This window comes from Rattus norvegicus, chromosome 3, assembly GCF_021556685.1.
Source record: "Rattus norvegicus strain SHRSP/BbbUtx chromosome 3, alternate assembly SHRSP_T2T, whole genome shotgun sequence".
Lineage (NCBI taxonomy): Eukaryota > Metazoa > Chordata > Mammalia > Rodentia > Muridae > Rattus > Rattus norvegicus.
In genome coordinates this window covers 153,852,317-153,869,366 of record NC_141536.1, presented here as the reverse complement: position 1 = coordinate 153,869,366, position 17,050 = coordinate 153,852,317, and the positions used below count along the sequence as shown (strand labels likewise).

Genomic DNA, 17,050 nt, shown 5'->3' with positions numbered 1-17,050 from the left:
TTCTCTACCTCGAGATGACTTGTTTATAATTTATTTACACCCCATCTCCCCAAACCCGAATCAATTTCAGAACCGTTATTTTCTATCTCTGCCTGCTCCTTCCCCCAATACTGGACTCGGATCCAACAGTACCTCCTCTTCTGCAAGCTTCTCTTCACAGCCCTCTCTCAGAAGATTACAGGTATTTCTTATACAATTCGATATATTTACTTATTTATTTGGGGAGAGAGGTAGGTGTGCAACGGCAGTTGTGTGGAGGTCAGGGAACAACTCTCAGGGGCCAGTTCTCTCCTCCCACTTTGTGGGTCTTGAGGATCAAACTCAGTCACCAGGCTTGGTGGCAAACGCTGTTAAGCCACTGAGCCTTCTCAATGACCCAAAGTCTGCAAATCTTACTACATCACCAAGTGCTTCCACATGATGCACAGAAACACAGTGTCTACCTCACTACTGCTGTGTGCACACCACTCTTTCCCCTTCCTGGACACCAGTAGGTTTCCCTACATACGTGTAATGTTCATCGTGTGGGGCGGGCAAGCGTCACAGTGGGCATTACTCTTTCTGAGGGAGTGTAGTCATCTTCTTAAGTCTGCATGTCAAGTCTTCACTGAAGAGAATTTCAGGGGAGACATCTTCCCAGTGTTCCAGTATTCGTTTAATCAGCGAGGATCCTGTTTGCTTCATTCATAGTAATGTAGTCACTGTTGTGGAACTCCACTGGGATCATTCCGCTGCCTGAACCCCGCATTCAAGGCCTTCCATCTCCCTTCACAGCCCCCATCCATTTGACGTTTCCAACTGTGTTTGGCTATTTTCTACATTGGGTTCCAGGTCAGAGTTCAACACCCGCTGCTCACCCCGACCCCTTTTGATTCATTACTTGAAATTCTTAGTCTGCGGATGAGGAGGAGACACACAGCTACTTCTTGTGTGTGTGTGCACGCACATGTATCTGCACTGTCTCCAGAACCTTCATACTGCGATGTCGATGTTTTCAAATCAGGATCTTTTCTCTGTTTCTGTAGGTGAATGGCTGCTACTCTGTGGTAGCCTGGCTCTTTATCTTTCTACTACAGGGCTAGGGGTACCTGTATCATCCTTGGTTCTTCAGGGCCCACAGAAAGCCACTGAGATCGACAGTGGGGGCATCTTGAGTAACAGATGGTCCGGCTGTCTTGGCTTCACCCTCTTGGTCCCCCATGCTGCAAAGGCCGGCTCTTTCCCAGACACTGAAAGCCCATACAGTGATTACTTCTCACACCCTTTGAAGGCTGTAGCAGTGAGCCCAGAGCAAGCACATCTGGGCAGATGCGGCATCTCCCTGGAGTGGGGAAGGGAGAGCTTTGAATTCTCTAAGTCAAGTGCTCCCAGATTTCATTGCTTTTTCTTCTCACCACTGCACCCCACATCTCTGGTCTGTGAGCTCTCTCAGGGGCTCTGAGGAGAAGGTGGTTACTCAAGGGATGAACTGGGTTTCATGTCTACTCTAACTCCCAAAGCAGCTCAACTCACAGTAGGCTCAATGTTTGGTTTTTTCCTTAAGATTTATTTACTGAAGAAGGGACTTGAGAGATGGCTCCGTGTTTAAGAGCTCTGGCCACTCCTCCTGAGGACCTGAATTGGATTTCCAGCAACTACTTGGTAGATCACAACCATCTGGTTTTAAGAGATCTGATGTCCCTCTTCTGGCCTCCTTGGGGACCAGGCACACACGTGGTGCCCAGATATACATACACGCAAAACACCTGCATACATAAAATAATTTAACAAAAGTGGATTTATTTATTTTGAGTGTTTGCCTGTCTGCCTGCTTGTGTGAACACATTCACCCTATGGATCCAGTGCACAAGAGGCCAGAAGAAGATGCTCAATTCCTTGGAACAAAAGTTAGGAACAGTGGTGGACCACCCTGTGGATGCTGGGACTGAACCCAGAGCCCCGTGGAGGCAGTAGTCTTAACTGGCCAGCCATCCTTGCAGTTCTTGGTGGCTGGAAGGATAAACACAGTGGAGATCTATTCAGGCAACCATCCCCCAGGATTCCACTACATTCCAAAAGGCAGAAACACTCCAGAACCCTCCAGGCCTTTCCCTAGACCCAGGGCAGTAAGACCAGACCTGACCAAGCAGAGAGGAGTCAATCAACGACCAAAAACTCATCGCTAGCAGAGCCTCTACGGACTCGAATCTCCAAAGCTCACTGGCGTAATTATCCATGCAGTTAAAGGAAATCAAAATCAAAATTAGAAAGTACTTCTAATGAATAACAATGAGACTATAATATTAAAAAAAAACACTTGCGAGGCATGACCAAGTCTGAATTCCAACATTAAAAACTGCACTATAAAAACAAAAACGATTAAACCTTGCAGAGAGGTTTCAGGTAAGGCAACTATTAAAAACAGAGATGGCTTTAGCTTTCACTTTCAAATTTTGCGAAATGTCAAATGCCCAGGGAATGCGAGACGACGCAGTAAACGCCTATATATGAACCGTTCACCTTGGCCACACATTAAGCTCTTTCACAGTTACTTTGTGTCTAGGTCTCTTTCTTGCGCGCGCGCGCGCGCGCGCGCGCGCGCACACACACACACACACACACACACACACACATTGTTTGCTTGCACACACACGCATGCATATTGTTTCCTGAGCTATTCGGAAATAAGTTACCCATGTTATTTCTCACTCAAGCATGCATCCCCCAAGACGACAGACTTCTTAGCTTCATAACTGGTTTCTCTAGAGGAGAGACCTGGAAACAGAGATAAACTTGCAGGAAGCTCATTAGGTAGGATTTGGGATCAGGACCCGTGAAATGGGAAGGGAGGGTTGGGAAGGGGGAGGGCTGGGGAGGGCTATGTCAGAGAAAAGCAGAGAGAGCTGCCTCTGTTAGCCGTCTCGACATAATCTCGAGTAAAGGGAGGTAGATGCGGCTGTACATCTTCATAACAACCAGGAACCGGCCGGCCATGGTGTAACCCCAGTACTGCAATAAACAAAAGTTAAAAAGAAAGGAAGGACAGTGATGAGAAAGAGAAGCAGGTGTGTGTGTGTGTGTGTGTGTGTGTGTGTGTGTGTGTGTGTGAGAGAGAGAGAGAGAGAGAGAGAGAGAGAGAGAGAGAGAGAGAGAGAATATCAAATATACCCTCAGCTGGGGCTCCCAGTGGATTTCTTTTTTTAATTTTATTTATTTCATGTATGTGAGTACACTGCACTGTCACTGTCTTCAGCCACACCAGAAGAGGGCACCAGATCTCATTACAGATGGTTGTGAGCCACCATGTGGTTGCTGGGACTTGAACTCAGGACCTCTGGAAGAGCAGTCAGTGCTCTTAACTACTGAGCCGTCTCTCCAGCCCCCAGGAGGTCTCTTTAGAATCAGTGTCCCTGTGAGAAAAGATAGGATTAAAGGAAAATCTACAAATTCAAATAAATCAAAAAAAGTCTTTAAAAAGAATAAATAAACACATGTGAAATATTTATCAAAATGTATTATCTACTTGGGCAGGAAAATAGTGCAAGGTCAATAAACTGAATATTTGACATGTAGTAGAAATTATTTAAAACCCGGCCCGGGGCTTCTCCCCCACCTTGGTCATTAAGTTACCGGTTGAAAGACACGCACAGTCTTTATATTTTCAGTATACCTTAAGCAGCACAGTGGCTGGGCAGCTGCCTACCCTCCATGCTGTTAGAATTTACCTTCTCATAGATCACTCCGAGTTACCACTATTTCTTAGGTTCCGTCTTGACTGCTCTTAGCAATTGGGCAGCCCTCAGAGCCATGCTCTCCTTTCTCTTAACACACAACCGCTCCCTTTCTCCTCCTGTTCCTTTACCCCATGACAGTTTCTTCCTCCTCCTTTCATCCTCTTGGTCCTCTCTCACCAAGACCCAAAACCTCAACCCCACCCATGTCTCTTCTGCCCGGCTATTGGCTGTTGGCATCTTTAGTTTTTTTTTTTGTTTGTTTTGTTTTGTCTTGTTTTTTTTATTCTTTTTTTCGGAGCTGGGGACCGAACCCAGGGCCTTGGGCTTCCTAGGTAAGCGCTCTACCACTGAGCTAAATCCCCAGCCCCCATCTTTAGTTACCAATCACGCTAACTGAGGGCGGGGTCACTCAGTGTCTTATCTGCAGATTCTCTCATCTTTGGGGTAACCTGTCTTGGGGGCCCCAAATTAGCATTAGAATGAAAGCAACATTAGACCAATCCCTACACTGATGAACAGTCTACTTCAATGTAATATAAAAAGAACTCAAAATGTCACCAACCATACGATCACATGTTGGAAATTAAGAGTAAAAAACACACTATTAGCTCACCCTGGTAATCAAGGAAATAAAAATTAAATTTAAAATGGCCCGGAAAACAACCAAAGGGGCCGTCCTCATACAAATGTCCACAGGAGACAGAGGGCATCCCGATCAGAAAGGAAATGTCACGGGCTTGAGAAACTTTGTTGGCCAGGTATAGTGGTGTACATTTTTAGTCCCAGCACTTAGAAGGCAGAGGCAGGAGGATCTCTGTGAGTTTGAGGTCAGCTTTGTCTACACAGCAAGCTCCAGGCTAGCCAAGGCTACATAGTGAGACCCACCTCAAAACCAACCAACCAACAAAACGAAACAAAACAAAACAAAACAAAATGCATCTCCATCAGGGAGTGAAAGTCGGTTCATTCTTGAATCTACCGTAGTTTACGTGTTGCTCCAGCCTGCAGGTTCCCTGAGCCCAGCTTCTGCTCACGGTCAGCCCCCTTCTCCCACTACCCTGCCCCAGACTAGTGCTGCTGAGGCCCTGTACACACACGTGCATGCATATACACACTTACCGACCTGCACACGTGCACACCTGAACACACCTGTTGTGGGGAGCCTACCAGAAATGACCACTCAGACACGGTTTATAGCCGACTGAAAGTCTTTATTCTGGCTGCCTGGGACCACACTCAGGGACTCCGTTCTCAAGGGTAATGCCAAGTGTTCAGAGTAAGGGTTTTTTTAAAGGCAAAAGCTACATCGTGATATCATCCTGGGTAGCTGCAGGGAGAGGTTTTGCACAGACAGTTTAACAGAAGCTAAGTAAGTTAGCTAGGGGCATCTTGACCTAAGGTTCTTATGATAGAGCTGAGTAAGTTTCCACAGGAGATCATCAAGGAGATCAGATTCTAGTTAAGCCTAAAATGACCTCAGCAAGAATTTAAGGTGGAGGAACCTCTGCCCTGTCTTGGCCCATCACAAACACATATATCCACAAGTGTACACATATATATATATGTGTGTGTGTGTGTGTGTGTGTGTGTGTGTGTGTACACATACATATATATACACACACATATATATGGACAGATATGTATACACACATACGAATACACATATATACACACATATGCAGAACAAATGTACTCACATACACAAACACATGTACATCTACACATTCACATCCACATCCACACACTTGGGTAATGAGTATGTACAACATCCCCAAACACAGTCTCCTGGCAGGGTGGCAGTGACCTCTCTAGGGTTTAGTTGAGGCTCCGAGACAGCATCTTTGGGAGTAAGCTGTATCCTCCAGCAGGGAGCAGACCCTGTGCGAATATGTGCTGCGATATCTTAGGAACAAGGACCCGACACAGGATTGGTCACATGGCCACATCAGGACGTTCATTCAGCGGGCGAAGGAAGGAAAGGCCGCATCAGCTAGGGTAAGCCAACCCGCGGGGTGAGGAGCTCAGGAAGCTACTGAACCATGGGTACCCAGAGCATTTCTGGGACATCTACAACTGGGCTGAAGGATGGCAGTTAGACAAAGGCCGGAGTAAAGGCTCTTACCCCGAGGAAAAGGTCTGCACACCCATGCTGAGAGGAGGTCAGACTGGGTGATGGAGGAGAAAGGATGGTTTTGAAATGACGCCCTGGCCCCGATCACGGCAGCAGACATTGCAGTTTTGATCACTAGCCTTCAGATCGTTGAGGAAGTGGGCTGCTGTGATGGTTCGGTGGGTAGAGGGGTAGGCTGTATAGCCATAAGGGTCTGAACTGGAATTCCCAGTCAAAAGTTGCCTGGCTGTGTTCACCTGTATCTCTAAGCCAGAGAGGGACGGAGACAGGAGGATGCTGGTTGGGGGAGAGGGTACTGATGGCATCCAGCCTAGCTCCAGGTTCAGTGAGAGATCCTCTCTCACAGGAATCAGGTGGAAGATGATAGAGGAGGGCACTGGAGGTCCTCTTGTGGCTCAGCACACACACACACACACACACACACACACACACACACACAGAGTCATACACATCTGTACAAACACGTGCACATCCACCACACACACATCCACCTACACACTTGTACACCCACACACTAACACATACACCACATTTGCACCTCACACTCACAAATACACATTTACAAACACTGACATACCTGCACATTCACAAATATGCACATTGACACATGCACACGTTTACACACACACACACACACAGAGTTTACATTTCTCTGCTTACACTCTGGCTGTGAATATAAAAATGAGGGTTTATGACGTAGGTCATACATAGGGAATACTCAACAGATACTTGCAGAAAACAACCAGACAATCTGTCTAGAAGGGAGGGAGAACTTCTTATACAGAATTCACCAGAGCCACAGGGCCTTGTCCCCAGCCAAGACGGTCTCTGGATAAGAGTGGTGGGCCTGCCTCCTCCATTCCTTTCATGATGGCTGCCACCATTTCTTAACAAATGGATAGTTAGTTCTTCTGAAAAGTCCCAGACAGTGCAGCAAAACTTTCTCAGGTGTCTGCTGGGCCCAAGGAAACACAGACCAGGCCCCTCAGGTGCTGCTTTTCAGGGTGAAGACCAAGGGATTGCAAGAGAGAGGGAATCTTCATCGTCCAAGCTTATCTGATTGATTTTTTCTATACTGGGAAGTGAACCTCCAACCTTGGGCACGCTAGGTTAACACACAGCACATGCCTGTTCCTTCTGTCCTCTCTTCCCTTTTGGTTTTGAGACAGGATCTCACTAAGTCGCCTGAGCTAGCCTTGTATTTGTGATCCTCCAGCCTCAGTCTTGAACTCACTTTATATGTAGCCCAGGCTGGCCCTACATTTGCAATCCTCCTACCTTACCATTCTGTGTAGTTGGGATCTAGGCTTACACTACTCATGTCTTCTCAGCCTGTTCAGAGATACCCTGATCTGTTGGAACTCATGCCTCACACTTGGTTAAATGCTTCCTATTATTAATTAAGATTTTGTGCTGCCATCACCTGAGGTCTTACTGCTGGCAAAAGCAGTTCCTAGGGCCAAGCCTGGTGTTGCTGGAGACACAGCTCCTGTTCAGACAAGTGCTCCTCCCACAAGAACCCATGCCCCCCCCAACTCTCTTGTATGCTAAAGTAGCCCACCCACGGGGTGCCAGCATACTTTCTTAAGACAACTTTGGAGGACGGGGAGTTGGCTCAATAGTTAAGAACACTGGCTGTTCTTCCAGAGAATGTGAGCTCAGTTCCCAGCAACTCCAGCTCCAAATAATCCGACTGCCTCTCCTGGCTTGTTATGTGCACGTACCCACAGGCTGCCGAGTACACACAATAGTTAAAAATAGAATACTTCTTCTAAAAAGTTCTGAAAAGGGCTGGAGAGATGGCTCAGTGGTTAAGAGCACTGACTGCTCTTCCAGAGGTCCTGAGTTCAAATCCCAGCAACCACATGGTGGCTCACAACCATCTGTAATGGGATCTGATGCCCTCTTCTAGTGTGTCTGAAAACAGCTACAGTGTACCCATATAAATAAAATAAATAAATTTTAAAAAATTTAAAAAGTATTTTTTTAATTCTGAAAAGCTCGGCATGGCGGCACACACCTTTGATCCTCCCACTCTGGAGAAGGGGCACAGAGTGAGTTCCAGGGCAGCCAGGCCTACACAGAGAAACCCTGTCTCCAACAAGAACAAAAAGTAGAGCAAAACAAAAACAACAAACACTCTAAGCCCTGAGTTTGGGAGACGGAGGCAGAAGGGTGAAGAGTTCAAGGTCATCCTCAGCTACAAAACAAGTTCAAGGCTAACCTGGGCTAACCCTGTCTCAGAAAAATCAGGAGAGAGAAGGTGGGTTAGGGAGGGAAATAGGGAAGAAGGAAGGGCAGAAAATAAAAGAGAAATCTCCCAGTGTCCCTCAAGGAAAGCTGTTTCGAGGAAACGTGCCAGGGGGCGCTCCAGACCTTAAGGTTTGCGGTGTGGTTTCCAGAGCTCTGACCCTCAAGGTCAGAGTCCACTTGTTCAAGCCCCAGATCTGCTACTAAATACACGTAGAGCAAATGGCTTAATTCTGTAAGCGCCAGCTTAAGCCTGTGAAAAATGGAAGTAATAAGAATAATTCCTGATCCAAAGAGTCGGGGGTGAAGGTTCAACCCGATGCAATGTGCAAGTCCCCAGGAGTAAATAAATTAATGCACAATCCTTACAATGGTGCCTGCCCTCCACCTCTAGTTACACTGGTAAGTGGTCATTATTATTTTCATTGCCATGTGTGCTGGAAATTTTGCAAATCTCATTGACTGGCCTCCCCCCCCCCCCACACACACACACTCTCACACGCATACCCTTGGCTCCCTGTTCTAACATGCCTGTCCCTCAAGGCCAGCTGAGCTTTCCCCCTTGGGGCTGACAGCTCCCTGCTCCCCACAGTCTTCAAGGGGCCCGTCCTTTCTTCCCTCTGCTTCCACACACACAAATATGCCAGAAACCTCGGTTCCCAGAAGAACGATTTCCTCAAATTAAGTTATCGTGAATTATGTGCACCCAGCCCCTGAGAGCCAAAGCAGACTGGCTGGCTGCCTCGTGCCCTTTGCTTCCTGCTTAAAGAACCAAGTCCCCATAAATTTCTTCCCTGGGCTGCATCTGCCCATTTTAAACCATTCTGCCTCTCTTTCTATCTGAAGCGGAGTGCCGTCCCGAGAGAGAGACAAGGTAATGTCTCGGACGCCTCAGACCTGGGACTCAGACAGAACCAGGCTTGAACGCCAGCTTCCTCTTAAGCAGATGACTCAGGCCTGAAAACAATGGCTGCTGCAGGGTTTGCTTTTGCAAAAGGGAGGGGCTACCAGACTGTGCAGCAGAGGATCAAATGAGAAGGGGGCTTGGCACAGACTCTCATTCTTCAACCCGCCTTTGAAGGTATGAAAAGAGGCCAGCGAGATGGCACAGCAGGGAAAACTGCTTGTTGCACATGCCTGTTGTTGACCGAGTTTGAGTCCCAGAACTTACACTAGAAGGAGACTCCTGAAAGTTGTTCTGGTCTCCACATGTGCTAGGGGGATAGATACACAGACACACACACACACACAGACACACACACACACACACACACACACACACACACACACACACACTGTGGTAGTTTGAAGAAAAATGACCCCCCAACCAGGTGTGGTGGTGCAAGTCTTTAATCCCAGCACTCAAAAGGAAGAGGCAGATGGATCTCTGTGAGTTCAAGGCTAGCCTGGTCTACAGAGCCAGTTCCAGCCCATCTAGAGCTGTTATACAGAGAAGCCCTGTCTTAAAAGCAAACAAACTAGAATGGCCCCCATAGGTTTACATATTTGAATGCTTAGTCCTCAGGGAATGGCACTACTTAACGAGGATTAGAGGGAAGGTCCTCGATGGAGGAGGAGGTGTCTTCTTAGAAGAAGGGTGTCGCAGGGGTGGGCTTTGAGCTTTCAAAAGCCCAAGCCAGGCCCAGTGTCTCTGACTTCCTGCTGCCTGTGAATCCAGATGTGGATCTCATTTCTTCCCCAGCACCATGTCTGCCTGCATGCCACTTTGCTCCTTGACATGATGATGATGGCCAGCCCCAATTAAATGTTTCCTTTTATAAGAGTTGCTGTAAGATTGGAGAGATGGCTCACTGGTTAAGAGCACTGACTGCTCTTCCAGAAGTCCTGAGTTCAATTCCCAGCAACCACATGGTGGCTCACAACCATCTGTAATGGGATCCGATGCCCTCTTCTGGTGTGTCTGAGGACACCTACAGTATACTCATATAAATTAAATAAATTAAAAGGAAAGAGTTGCTGTGGTCGTGGTGTCTCTTCATAGCAATAGAACCATGACTTAAGTACACACACACAGTGAGAGAGAGAGAGAGAGAGAGAGAGACAGAGAGAGACAGAGAGAGACAGAGAGAGAGACAGAGAGAGACAGAGAGAGACAGAGAGAGACAGAGACAGAAAGAGACAGAGAGAGATGCACATGCATACATGACAAAAAGGAAGTAAATTTTAAAATTAAAGGGGCGAAGAATTCAAGCCAGGAATGTCAAAGGTGAGAATTCAAGTCCACTCTGAGTTACATGAGCCCTCGTTGTATTAAGAACAAAAAAGACTCCGAGGATGGTCTGTCATGAAGATTCCCTCTAGGAGGGGATAGCAACAGTCTCTACCCACTCCGTATGCCCCCAAGGACAAACCAAAGTTTGAATTATTGTTCTTACTTATGGAGCATGGGTTGCTTACAGAAGTTTGGGAGACCTCGAAGCAGCCTCTTTAGAAAATCTTTTTCCAGCATGGTTGATGGCTTTCCCATAGCCACAGAGATGGAGCCCTCCCTTTTAGTTAACCTTTCTCAGTCAAGTACCTCTGAGACACACTCCCCTACCCCCCAAGCCATGACAGCTTGGGTGGAATCCCAGACAGGTGGCTGGGAAGTGTCAAAACCCACCAGAATCTCAGGGAAGGGCCCAGTGACCCTCTTCGTCCCTTTCTTCTCTGGGAAACGTCAATGGCCTATGCCACTCATGGTCTCTCGCAGCGAGGCTCAGCTGAACTCGTGAAGACAGCAGCTCTGATGCTCAGAGGACCACATTCTACAGCATGGTTCGTCTGACAGAGTCTGCAGACGCTGCTGCTGGAAGGACCGGGATGGTGCTACGGAAGGAAGTGGTGCAGTGTCCGTGCAGTGTCCGGTGTCTCGTTGCTGGTAAAAATCGTCAGCTTAGAAAGGAAAAGGTTTCTCTTAGTTCACATAGGTTGATGTCTATGTGCAGGTGTGGGCTGGCACAAGTTAAGCCGAGGCCTGTGATTGGACGGTGAGAAAGCGGGGCGGGCACAGAGTTTTGGTAAGGGGAGAGAGAGAGTGAAAAGAGAGAAAAGGAAAACCAAGACGGAGGCAGAGAAGGACAACCCAGATCTGTGTAGCCTTAAATGGCCATAGGTAGTTATGAATATTTCTTAAGGGACGGATTTCTATACGCCATTTATCTTGGTGGGTGTTTAATATCCTTATCAATTGATTGTGAGTTTACTGTGTGGACGTATTGTGGATTGAGGATTTAACATATAAATCTGATTGCTAAATGACAGCCGATTGAATCTTAATTTTAACGGGTTGCTGGGAGTTTATACCAGGGGGCAGTTGGACCTCTAGTGTCCTGATTTTACCAGGTAGCTGGGACCAGAGAGTTCCTGGCTGGCCAACTGGGAGAGGGTGGCTAGCAATGGGGGCGGGGCCGCACTAGAACTGGCCGCTGCTAAGATGAGAATACCCTGCAGATGCCATGTGGCCCTACGGTGTTGGTGCTAGCGCTGCAACAAGTTCACAGTCTGGAAGATTCCAGTCCGTGGTGGGTGGGCACTACTGCGTCTTAGATCTGTGATGATATGGTGCATTGTGGTCTGAGCTTGCAAAGGAGGAGGCCTGCCCAAGTCATGGCTATGCTTAGTCAATGGGAAGAGACTGGTGTCCCACTGTGCCCTTTGAGGACATACCCCAGTGACCTAAAACCTCCCCAGGCCACACCACTTTCTAAACAGCACCGGGCTGAGGGCTGAGCCTATAACACACGGACCTTTGGAGATATTCAAGTTCTAATACCGCCCGGCTACTACTGGTTGTCAACATGCAGGATCTAGACTCACCTAGGAGACAGGTCTCTGGGCACATCTGTGAGGAAGTTTCTAGACTGGGTTCACTGGGGTGGAAGGCCCACCCTGAATGTGGGTGACGCCATCCCATGGCCTGGGATCCTGGCCTGAATAAAAAGGAGAAAAAGAGCTCAGTACCAGTGTCGTCTCCCTCTGGTTTCTGACTGCGGATGTAACCTGTGTGACCACCTGCGTCACGGTCCCGCCGCCATGCCGTCCCCACAGTGATGGACTGTTCCCTTGAACTGTGAGCTGAAGTAAATGCTTCCTTCCTTAAGTTGCTTTTGTTGTTGTTGTTGTTCATTTGTTTGTTTTTCCAGAAGGAATGAGGAAAATGACTAATCTAAGGTCCAAAACAGAGATGGTGGCACCAGGGTTTGGGAGTAGGGGACAAAGTGACTTGATCTGGAAGGAGGGGAGAGACATTTCTGAGGAGAGAGGAGCTGGGAGCAGGGGCTGGGGGCAGAAGAAGCTGTTTTTTAGTTTATAGTTTCTTCCCTCCAACTCATTAAAACAAGAGGTCATCAACCAAGGGAATGAGGACTCACAAACTGAGATGAAAAGGTACCCAGGGGCCTCTGCGCGCTGCCCAGGCCACGTGGAAGAGCAGCAGCATTGGCCTACTGTGGAGATGTTGTAGTTTGCTCTGGCCCCGCTCAGCGCTGGACCCTGGTCTCAGGAGGGTCAGGATTCCTCTCAGCAGTAACTGGGGAGGGGAGAGGGCACCAGAGTTGAGAACAAGGGAGTAAAGGAGGGGTACACTGAGCAAGATGAGGAGTGAGGCCAAGGGGTGGGGCTGGGGGAATAATGAACTGTAGCAAAGTAGGTCAAAGGGATTAGGGAACTGGGAGGGGGTGTTTTCCTGTGCTCCAGTTTCAGATGTCATTATTAGGGGAACTAAAAAACTAGGGGAAGTTTGCTCTGTAAATGCTGAACTGTTTAAGGCTCGGAGCTAGGGAGATGGCTTACTGGGTAAAGTGAGGAACTGGGTTCAGATCCCCAGATCCCACATAAAAGCTCAGTGTTACTACATCTGTACTCCAGCATGGGTTTTGGGGGGGCAGGGTGAGGAAGAAAGGTGGATCCTGGGAGATCATTGGCCAGCCACTGCAGTCAGAACAGCAAGACTCAGTTTAGTGGGGGATGCTGTCTCAGAGGATAAGGAGAAGGGGACTGGGTAAGATGTCGCCTCAGGGAAAGGAGTTGCCCAGTAAGCTTGACGGTTTGGCTTTGATCCCTGGAAGAAGTGGTGGAAGGAGAGAACCAACTCCTGAAAGCTGTCCTCTGCCCTCACATGCACACACACCGTGGTACACATCTCCCCTGCCCACCACTAATAGTAAGGAGGAGAGCAATACAGGAAGATGCCCGGCATCAAGTTCTGTCTCTCTCTCTCTCTCTCTCTCTCTCTCTCTCTCTCTCTCTCTCTCACACACACACACACACACACACACACACAGGTTCACTTAAGTATGCACCTGAGCATGTGTACATGGACATGCACACACAAATTCAAAACTTATATAATTGAGTTCCTTTTATGTGCCCAGTAGCCAAGTGCTCCGTATTTACTGTGTCCCAATGAGCGTCCATTGAAGCTGGCACTGTCACTCTCCCATTGCATGGAGTCCCAGAAAGATCGAGAATCTCACCTGAGGGTATATGCTGAGGTCCAGCCTGGTGTCACAGGGTAAACTGAGGAAGGCAAGAAAGGTGTCAGCGACTGAGGGGGGCAGAAGTTGCTTACTTTTGGTAATTTTTCCTCTAACTCTCTGCTATTTTGTGGCCAAAAGGCACTGGCTTCTGGCAATTAACTCCTGCTGATAGCAGCAGGAGATTAAGAAATTTAGTTATTTGAGCTCTTATCTCTCTGGCTCAAGGGCTCCTTGCTGGCCAGGTGAGGAGCTTAGGATTCCTTAACTCTTTGTGAGTCAGAGAGAAAAGAAAAAGAAGAAAGTCAGGCATACACACAGACACATGGACACACTCACACATGCTAACACACACAAACACACCTTGGTTGGGTCTGACCACCTGTTTCACCAATTCCACACGTGTTCATGCATACTTATACGCATACACACCTACCTACACCCGTATGCATGTACATATATATAGACAGACAGACCCATACATATATAAGTTAGGTAGATGGGGCAGAGCCCCAAATACCACACTCTATTTCTTCTCTCAGGTAATATATACCTTCTAGACAAAAGTTCTTTTTTTTAAATTTTACTTATTTTATGTATATATGTATGAAGACACTGTAGCTATCTTCAGAAGCACCAGAAGAGGGCATCAGATCCCATTACAGGTGGTTGTGAGCCACCATGTGGTTGCTGGAAACTGAACTCAGGACCTCTGGAAGAGGAGTCAGTGTTCTTAACCACTGAGCCATCTCTCTAGCCCTGACAAAAGTTTATAAAATTACTTCATAGATACAATGTTACACAAAAGGGGAGTTACAGAAGGATGTTGATAGTAAGTTCAAAGCAGTATTTCATTCTATCAGCTCATTATAAGTTCAAAGCAACAGTTTCACATGGCCTCACTTTGCCATAGTGCACACCTGTGGCTTCATCCTTGGGTCTAACCTAGAATGAATGTTTTTCCTGGATCACACATCTGTCCCAACCCTGTTTCTCTTGTTAGTGCAATTTATGAAGACTCACTGTGTTCCTTATTATGCAGCCTTTACTTGCTATTCTAAGAGGAGGGAGCACATTCTGTTCTTGATTCTAACTTTATTACACCTTTCTGGCAAAACAACTAAAACCATCTCCTTGAACTTTCTTCCTAAAACGGTTTGAATCAAGTTGGGAATTCTATAAAGTCATTCATTCATCTAAAGACCATTAATTCATGAAAGTTCATCTCCACGTTGATCTGGAGGAAATTTGCCCAACAGGGTGGGCTGCTGCCCAGGAATCATTAGGCTAAACAATAGTGGCAGGAAAGGCACAGTAGCAGCGAGAAGCAATCCCAGGATGAAGCCTCTGGGGCTGGGCCTCTCTCGCTTGATTGCTTTAGCCTTTCCTGGATGGTTTCTGACAGGTTTACAACAGCAGAGAGGTCTGTACTACCTCAGTGTGTTGTGGGCTCATGGTATTTTGGCTCTCGGCTGAGTTACTCCACTGACTCAACCACAGCCTCAGGCAGGGGACCTGACCACAGCTGCCCAGTGGTTGAGCTGGAGTAGCATGAGCAGGGCGGGGGTGGGGGGTGGGGGGTGCGGTGTGTGCTGGAAAACTCTTCCTTTTGTGCTGAGTGGAGTTGCCCATTAGGGGCAGCTTATCTAAAAGAAGGGAGCATTGCCCAAACTTGGGTGACAGGACTCTGTTCAAAGAATGATCTTCTCAAGGACGGGAGAAAGGGACAGAACCAACACAAAGTGTCTCTGGTCTCTGCAGCTTCCTGTCACCCTGTGAGTTAGACACTAGCCTTCCAGGAAGCTTCTTTACCACTAAAGATAGCCACTCCATCAACTGAGCCACACCTCCAGCTCTGTCCGTGACTTTTTAGACAATGTTCTTGTTACATTAATGGACTGATTGATTTTCTGTCAGGGCGTGAGTGTGGAGGTCAGAGGACAATTTGCAGGAATCAGTTCTCTCTTTCCAGCACGTGGGTCCACAGAATTAAACTCAGTTCATTAGGCGCAGAAGCAAGCACCTTTTGGCCTTTGAGCCATCTTGCTAGGTTCAGCAGTGAGCTTTTAAAGAACTGATCCTAGACTCATGCAACCTGGAGGGGGAACCTCCTTAAATATCACACGCCTAAGAACCCACAGGCAAAGACGAAAAGAAGAAGAAGTGCAAGTCCAGAGCGAATGTTTCTGGGAACAGTGTGCACCGTGTATGACCAGAACCGGGAAGAAGAGGATTGAGGAACAGGAGATACAAATATACAAATGCTAAGGAGGCTCTCCCTCAAGGTGGTGTGAGCGCAGGGTCAGCTCTTTAAAGTCACAGACAGCGCTGGGGGATCCGGTCATTCTCTGCTGCATAGTGACTCTGAGACCAATAGAGCGTCAAAGGTCACTGACAGAGGACAAGGCAACTGTCTCTGAGTGAGTGTCCTGTGCCAGTGGAGGACTTTCTGCCCCCCACGGAGACAACAGCATTCTCCAAATGGCGGCTCTGTCACTACCCTGCACACCATGGCTATTACAGGGTCAAGGCTGGGTGCAGCCCACAGGGAGGAAGAATAGGGAGGGTGTGCCAGCTCCCCAGAGCTCACCATTTCGCACCTCAGCCTGAGGTTTCATGCCTTCGTGTCCACTGCTGAGAAGGAGGTTACCCAGCTGGCTTTCGATCTTTGTCACACATGAAGCTGGGAAGTGAGTCATGGGGGAGAGGTGGGGCAGCCTTGTTACTACAGAAGCAGGGAGAAGGGTCACTGGTGGACAGCTAGCAAATCCCATCAAGTCACTGCCCACAGAAGTCTAATTTCCAGTAGGTTCTATTCTAAATGGTATTAAAGGTGGCTGAGTAAATAAATATCCCCGGGAGCTTCGGGAAAGAGAGGTGCTGAAGTAACTGAGGAGGGAACAAGTGAATGTTGTCCAAGAGGAGCTGCAGAGCTTCCTGTGGTGCTAGGAAAAGGCTAGAGGACAGGACCTGGCATTCTTTTATGGGGCAGGGAAGACAGGCTAATCTCAGCACAGGAGGCTCACTGAAGCCCATCATGAAGAGTGGTAGGTTGCTCAGCCAGTTGTGTGGGACTTTGTCCTGATTGCACACGGCCTTGTAGAGTATGGAGTGGGAAGTTGGCTGAAGAGGGGAGGACCCTTAACAGGGCAGCCATGGGAAAGCAAGGTGAGACTTTCTGGTGGTGTGGCTGTTGGTGTCCCCACACTTATGTCAATAATCTCTCACCCATTGTGCTGGTTAGCTTTTGTCAACTCAGCACAAACCTCGGTTGAGAAAATGCTTCCGTTAGATTAGGCCTACAAGCAAGTCTGTGGAGTCTTTTCTTAATTGGTGATTGACATGGGAGGGCCCAGCCCACTGTGGACAGCGCTACTCCTGAGGAGGAGATCCTGGATTGTTTAAGAAAGTGGGCTGAGCAAGCCAGCAAGAAGCACTTCTTCTTGGTCTCTGCTTCTTGATTGCTGCCTTCCCTCAGT

The 17,050-nt window shown here is 47.9% G+C and overlaps 1 long non-coding RNA gene across 1 annotated transcript; it reads right to left on the bottom strand.

The window, feature by feature from the left end:
- Positions 1–9,427: 9,427 nt before the first annotated feature.
- Positions 9,428–13,673, bottom strand: LOC147995807 (uncharacterized). Its single transcript, XR_015684827.1, has 3 exons — positions 13,572–13,673; positions 11,914–12,026; positions 9,428–10,989 (listed from the first exon to the last, which is right to left on the bottom strand). It is a non-coding gene; the product is annotated as an uncharacterized LOC147995807 (long non-coding RNA).
- Between the last annotated feature and the right edge of the window lie 3,377 nt (positions 13,674–17,050).